Source organism: Melanerpes formicivorus, unplaced genomic scaffold (assembly GCF_026170545.1).
Source record: "Melanerpes formicivorus ecotype bairdi unplaced genomic scaffold, bMelFor1.0.p_v2 SCAF_543, whole genome shotgun sequence".
NCBI lineage: Eukaryota > Metazoa > Chordata > Aves > Piciformes > Picidae > Melanerpes > Melanerpes formicivorus.
In genome coordinates this window covers 22,501-30,000 of record NW_027142895.1, presented here as the reverse complement: position 1 = coordinate 30,000, position 7,500 = coordinate 22,501, and positions in this window count along the sequence as shown.

Here is a 7,500-nt window from a genome sequence, read left to right as displayed (position 1 = left end):
GAAAGGAAGACCGCCCTTGCCCTGCCGGCCGGGGGCCCTTTCCGACGCGACCCGAAAGGCCTCATCGATCAACAAGGACAGAAGGAAAGGAAGCCAGCGGAGGCCCCACGGCCTCGCTCTTCTGGGACAGACACAGCCACGCGCACCCGCCACCGCCCTCGGGAGCAGCCAGCAGGCACGGGGCTCGGCGTGCGGGCAACACGCCGGAGGAGCAAACGGGGCGCCCTCCAGAGATGGGGGGGGGGGGCAAGCTGCACCGGGCCGCACCGGCTCACAGGGCACCTCTGCCTCCCCGAAACGTGGGCTTGCATTTTCCCTCAAGCTGCACCGAGTTACATCTCCATCACGGGGCGCCCCTCTGGAGCCAGGAGGAAGCCGTGCTGGGGCACCGGCTTGCCCTCCTCCCCCCATGCCGGGCTCCATAGCATACGAGTGGCCAGTCACCGCCGCTGGCTTTTCCCTTAGATGCCGTGCCCCCGCGGGCTGCGGCTTTGGCCATGGGGGGGAACCCCCGTGAAGAGGGTCCAGTGCTGGGAACTCTCTCTGCCCCTTACCGGGCTCTCTCTCGCCGTGCCTGGACGGGCTTGCTTTCCATTCTTGGTGGGACCGACGCCGGCACCACGTCTCCCCGGCTTTCTCTGCCCCCGTGCCCCACCGGGCAAACTTCGCTTTGGGGGTTCCACACTTCGGCAGTGGCCGGCGCCAGCCACTCGTCAACTTTTTTTCTTTTCCCCTCTTTCGTTGCCGAGCCCGGGCTGGGCTCCGGCTCACGGACGAGCGAAACCCATCCAACACCGCTGAGGGTGCGCCAGCGGCCGCTCCAAACCGCCGCGCCTTTGCTCGGCCCCGCGGGTCCCCTCTCTGACCCGGGGGAAAGCCACCGAGAAGCCAGACGGACCCCTGCCCAGCCGCCTGGCGGGTGGCTTGGAGCAGCCGCTCGGCAGCGCTGCCCTGGGAGTGCTCGGCGTCACTCGTTCCCTCATATACGGAACTGGAGGGCCGTCAGCTCCGCGAGCGCACAACCAGCCGACCTCCGCCCAGCGGCAGGTCGCAGAAATCACGCCGGCTTGTACGATGACGTAGGCGGAGGCAGAGCGCAACAGCGACCCCTTGGCGACAAGCGCGAGCTCCGCGGAGAGCACGTCTACTCGCCGAGGGAGAGCACGTCTACTCGCCGAGGGAGAGCACGTCTACTCGCCCAGGGAGAGCACGTCTACTCGCCGAGGGAGAGCACGTCTACTCGCCCAGGGAGAGCACGTCTACTCGCCGAGGGAGAGCACGTCTACTCGCCGAGGGAGAGCACGTCTACTCGCCCAGGGAGAGCACGTCTACTCGCCGAGGGAGAGCACGTCTACTCGCCCAGGGAGAGCACGTCTACTCGCCGAGGGAGAGCACGTCTACTCGCCCAGGGAGAGCACGTCTACTCGCCCAGGGAGAGCACGTCTACTCGCCCAGGGAGAGCACGTCTACTCGCCCAGGGAGAGCACGTCTACTCGCCGAGGGAGAGCACGTCTACTCGCCCAGGGAGAGCACGTCTACTCGCCCAGGGAGAGCACGTCTACTCGCCCAGGGAGAGCACGTCTACTCGCCGAGGGAGAGCACGTCTACTCGCCGAGGGAGAGCACGTCTACTCGCCGAGGGAGAGCACGTCTACTCGCCGAGGGAGAGCACGTCTACCTCCCGGCTGAGGGAGAGCACGGGGGGGGGGGGACAAAGACAGGCGGCAGCAGCTTCGGTGAACGTCACCCGGGAGGCGACCGGGGGTGTCCCGGGGCTGTCCCGGGAAGCCGGCGTCCGGCACAGGGAACCGTCAGCTGCCGGACCGGGGCGAATCCCCGCGGCCACGGCAGGGGTGGGGGCTCGAAGACAGCCGGCAGCCGCTTCGGTGAACGTCACCCGGGAGGAGACTGGGGCCCTCCCGGGACCGTCCCGGGAAGACGACGTTCGGCACGAGATCCCGGCCGCGGCCGGACCGGCTCGAAGCCCCGCGGCCCCGGCACGGGGGAGGCCCAAAGACTGGCGGCAGCCGCTTCGGTGAACGTCACCCGGCCGGCGACCGGGGCCGTCCCGGGGCCGTCCCGGGATGCCGGCTTCCGGCACGGGGTCCCGGCCGCGGCCGGAGCGGCTCGAATCCCCGCGGTCCCGGCAGCAGCCGGAGCCGCTCGCCGTTCGGGCTCCCGGCACCCTACGGATCCGGCGACTCGTTCGCGGGCGGGGGGGGGAGGCAGTGGAGGAGGTGCGGGCAGAAGCGGCAGCGGAGGCGGAGGGGGGGGGGGGTGCTCGGAGACAGCCGTCAGCCGCTTCGGTGAACGTCACCCGGGAGGCGACCGGGACCGGCCCGGGAAGCCATCGTCCGGCCCCGGATCCCGGCCGCGGCCGGACCGGCTCGAATCCCCGCGGCCCCGGCACGGGGGAGGCCCAAAGACTGGCGGCAGCCGCTTCGGTGAACGTCACCCGGCCGGCGACCGGGGCCGTCCCGGGGCCGTCCCGGGATGCCGGCTTCCGGCACGGGGGTCCCGGCCGCGGCCGGACCGGCTCGTATCCCCGCGGCTCCGGCAGGGGGGGGGGGGGCTCGAAGACAGCCGGCAGTCGCCTCGGTGAACGTCACCCGGCCGGCGACCGCGGCCGTTCCGGGGCCGTCCCGGGAAGCCTGCGACAGGCACGGGGTCCCAGCCGCGGCCGGACCGACTCGAAGCCCCGCGGCCCCGGCACGGGGGAGGCCCAAAGACTGGCGGCAGCCGCTTCGGTGAACGTCACCCGGCCGGCGACCGGGGCCGTCCCGGGGCCGTCCCGGGATGCCGGCATCCGGCACGGGGTCCCGGCCGCGGCCGGAGCGGCTCGAATCCCCGCGGTCCCGGCAGCAGCCGGAGCCGCTCGCCGTTCGGGCTCCCGGCACCCTACGGATCCGCCGACTCGTTCGCCGGCGGCGGGGGGAGGCAGTGGAGGGGGTGCGGGCAGAAGCGGCAGCGGAGGCGGAGGGGGGGGGGGCTCGAAGACAGCCGGCAGCCGCTTCGGTGAACGTCACCCGGCCGGCGACCGGGGCCGTCCCGGGGCTGTCCGGGGATGCCGGCTTCCGGCACGGGGTCCCGGCCGCGGCCGGAGCGGCTCGAATCCCCGCGGTCCCGGCAGCAGCCGGAGCCGCTCGCCGTTCGGGCTCCCGGCACCCTACAGATCCGGCGACTCGTTCGCCGGCGGCGGGGGGAGGCAGTGGAGGGGGTGCGGGGAGAAGCGGCAGCGGAGGCGGAGGGGGGGGGGGGGCTCGAAGACAGCCGGCAGCCGCTTCGGTGAACGTCACCCGGGAGGCGACCGGGACCGGCCCGGGAAGCCATCGTCCGGCCCCGGATCCCGGCCGCGGCCGGACCGGCTCGAAGCCCCGCGGCCCCGGCACGGGGGAGGCCCAAAGACTGGCGGCAGCCGCTTCGCTGAACGTCACCCGGCCGGCGACCGGGGCCGTCCCGGGGCCGTCCCGGGATGCCGGCTTCCGGCACGGGGTCCCGGCCGCGGCCGGACCGGCTCGAATCCCCGCGGTCCCGGCAGCAGCCGGAGCCGCTCGCCGTTCGGGCTCCCGGCACCCTACGGATCCGGCGACTCGTTCGCCGGCGGCGGGGGGAGGCAGTGGAGGCGGTGCGGGGAGAAGCGGCAGCGGAGGCGGAGGGGGGGCGGGGGGGGACGATAGTGGCGGGGGGCGGGGGGTGCTCGAAGGCAGCCGGCAGCCAGTTCGGTGAACATTCGCCGGGGCGGGGGGGGCGACCTGTCCGTGCCCGGGGCAGCCCCGGGAAGCCGGCAGCCAGCACGGGGTCCCGGCAGCACCTGTTCCCTGCCCTGGGACTTGCCGTGCCCGGCGGCCGGTTGCCGGGTGGGGGGAGCGATGAGAGGCGGGGCGCAGCGGCCGGGGCAGCGCCGGGCCGCAGCGGGGGGCTGGGCGGGTGGGGTAGGCGTCGAGCGGCAAGCCCTCGGCTGCAGCGAATGTTCGGCGGTGCGGGGCGGGGGGGGACGGGACGACACGTTGGGGGCGCCGAGTCCGAGCCACCCCCGGCCCCAGGGGCGGCCGGAGGGGGAGGCCGGTGCCTGGCCCTGGGAGCTGCTGGGCGCCGGATGGCCGAGGGTGCGTCAGAAGCCGCCCGAGCGGTCGAGCAGGTCCTCCAGAAAGGCCTAGGGTGGCTTCGAGGGCCCCGGGAGCAGTCGAGGGAGGCCTCCAGGCAGGTCTGGAGTGGATGGGAGGCCTTCCAAAGCAGACAAGGGAGGCTGCCAGCGGGGCCTAGGCTGGCACTGCAGCCTGTAAATGGTTGGGGGGGGGGGCCTCTGGTGCGGCCTGGAGTCTCTGGCTGGCGTCCAGAGAGGTGCAAAAGATCCTCTGGTGCGGCCTGGGGTGGCGGAGAAGCCTGCAGAGCGTGCGGGGGAGGCTTCTGGTGCGGCCTGGGGTGGGTCGGAAGCCTGCAGAGCGTGCGGGAGAGGCTTCTGGTGCGGCCTGGGGTGGCGGAGAAGCCTGCAGAGCGTGCGGGAGAGGCTTCTGCTGCGGCCTGGGGTGGCTGAGAAGCCTGCAGAGCGTGCGGGAGAGGCTTCTGCTGCGGCCTGGGGTGGCTGAGAAGCCTGCAGAGCGTGCGGGGGAGGCTTCTGTTGGGGCCTGGGGTGGGTCAGAAGCCTACAGAGCGTGCGGGGGAGGCTTCTGGTGCGGCCTGGGGTGGGTCGGAAGCCTGCAGAGCGTGCGGGAGAGGCTTCTGTTGGGGCCTGGGGTGGCTGAGAAGCCTGCAGAGCGTGCGGGGGAGGCTTCTGCTGCGGCCTGGGGTGGCTGAGAAGCCTGCAGAGCGTGCGGGAGAGGCTTCTGCTGCGGCCTGGGGTGGCTGAGAAGCCTGCAGAGCGTGCGGGGGAGGCTTCTGGTGCGGCCTGGGGTGGCTGAGAAGCCTGAAGAGCGTGCGGGAGAGGCTTCTGGTGCGGCCTGGGGTGGCTGAGAAGCCTGCAGAGCGTGCGGGGGAGGCTTCTGCTGCGGCCTGGGGTGGCTGAGAAGCCTGCAGAGCGTGCGGGAGAGGCTTCTGCTGCGGCCTGGGGTGGCTGAGAAGCCTGCAGAGCGTGCGGGAGAGGCTTCTGGTGCGGCCTGGGGTGGCTGAGAAGCCTGCAGAGCGTGCGGGAGAGGCTTCTGCTGCGGCCTGGGGTGGCTGAGAAGCCTGCAGAGCGTGCGGGAGAGGCTTCTGCTGCGGCCTGGGGTGGCTGAGAAGCCTGCAGAGCGTGCGGGAGAGGCTTCTGGTGCGGCCTGGGGTGGCTGAGAAGCCTGCAGAGCGTGCGGGAGAGGCTTCTGCTGCGGCCTGGGGTGGCTGAGAAGCCTGCAGAGCGTGCGGGAGAGGCTTCTGCTGCGGCCTGGGGTGGCTGAGAAGCCTGCAGGGCGTGCGGGAGAGGCTTCTGCTGCGGCCTGGGGTGGCTGAGAAGCCTGCAGAGCGTGCGGGAGAGGCTTCTGCTGCGGCCTGGGGTGGCTGAGAAGCCTGCAGGGCGTGCGGGAGAGGCTTCTGCTGCGGCCTGGGGTGGGTGGGAAGCCTGCAGAGCGTGCGGGGGAGGCTTCTGGTGCGGCCTGGGGTGGCTGAGAAGCCTGCAGAGCGTGCGGGAGAGGCTTCTGCTGCGGCCTGGGGTGGCTGAGAAGCCTGCAGAGCGTGCGGGAGAGGCTTCTGCTGCGGCCTGGGGTGGCTGAGAAGCCTGCAGGGCGTGCGGGAGAGGCTTCTGCTGCGGCCTGGGGTGGCTGAGAAGCCTGCAGAGCGTGCGGGAGAGGCTTCTGCTGCGGCCTGGGGTGGCTGAGAAGCCTGCAGGGCGTGCGGGAGAGGCTTCTGCTGCGGCCTGGGGTGGGTGGGAAGCCTGCAGAGCGTGCGGGGGAGGCTTCTGGTGCGGCCTGGGGTGGCTGAGAAGCCTGCAGAGCGTGCGGGGGAGGCTTCTGGTGCGGCCTGGGGTGGCTGAGAAGCCTGCAGAGCGTGCGGGAGAGGCTTCTGGTGCGGCCTGGGGTGGCTGAGAAGCCTGCAGAGCGTGCGGGGGAGGCTTCTGGTGCGGCCTGGGGTGGCTGAGAAGCCTGAAGAGCGTGCGGGAGAGGCTTCTGGTGCGGCCTGGGGTGGCTGAGAAGCCTGCAGAGCGTGCGGGGGAGGCTTCTGGTGCGGCCTGGGGTGGCTGAGAAGCCTGCAGAGCATGCGGGAGAGGCTTCTGGTGCGGCCTGGGGTGGCTGAGAAGCCTGCAGAGCGTGCGGGAGAGGCTTCTGGTGCGGCCTGGGGTGGCTGAGAAGCCTGCAGAGCGTGCGGGGGAGGCTTCTGCTGCGGCCTGGGGTGGGTCGGAAGCCTGCAGAGCTTGCGGGGGAGGCTTCTGGTGCGGCCTGGGGTGGGTCGGAAGCCTGCAGAGCGTGCGGGGGAGGCTTCTGGTGCGGCCTGGGGTGGCTGAGAAGCCTGCAGAGCGTGCGGGAGAGGCTTCTGCTGCGGCCTGGGGTGGCTGAGAAGCCTGCAGAGCGTGCGGGAGAGGCTTCTGCTGCGGCCTGGGGTCTCTGGGTGGCCTCTAGAGAGGTGCAAAAGACCCTCTGGGTTGGGCTGGGGTGGCTCTTGGACCCCTGCCACACAGTGGAGAGCGGCCTCCGGCCCGCCACCTGTGTCCCTGTGTGCCTGAGTGCCTGTGTCCCTGTGTCCCTGTGTCCCTGAGTGCCTGAGTGCCTGAGTGCCTGTGTCCCTGTGTCCCTGTGTCCCTGAGTGCCTGAGTGCCTGTGTCCCTGTGTCCCTGTGTCCCTGAGTGCCTGAGTGCCTGTGTCCCTGTGTCCCTGTGTCCCTGAGTGCCTGAGTGCCTGAGTGCCTGTGTCCCTGTGTCCTTGTGTCCCTGTGTCCCTGTGTCCCTGTGTGCCTGAGTGCCTGTGTCCCTGTGTCCCTGTCTGTGTACCTGTGTGCGAGAGTGTCCGGCACGCCACCCAGCGGCGGCGGGCAAGCAGGTAGGCGGGTGGGCGGGCCGGCGAGGGCCAGTGTGAGTTTGGGGGGTGGGAGGGGAGGCGGCAGCTGGAAGCGTCAGAGGAGGGGGCGTGGCTCCGGCTGGCCCCGGGAGCAGGTTCCCGGGACCGGGACCGGCTGGACCCGGCGGGTGGTTGATCCCGGGGCGGGGGGCAGAGGCGGCGGGAAGCGGCAGCTGCGTGTGCGGCGGGGGGGTGGAGGGCGAACCGCGGCGGGAAGCGGATGCTTCAGAGCAGGTTACGGGGGCGGGGACGGACGACACCACCTGTCCCCGCCCCGGGACGGGCTGGACCCGGCGCCCTGGACCCGGCGCCGTGTACCCGCCGCCGCCCCCGCCGCCGCCCCCCTCCGCCACCCCGGGACCCCGACGTTTTTTGGCGCCCGCGCCTTTTTTTGCTCCCCGCCTGCCCGCGCTGCCCCGGGCCCTCCCCCGGGGCGGGGCGGGAGGGAGGGACGGACGGACGGGTAGCCGGGGATCTCCGAGCGCGCGCCACCAGACCGAGGCGGGTCCCGCCGGCGGCGGCGGCGGCGGCGGCGGCGGCAGCAG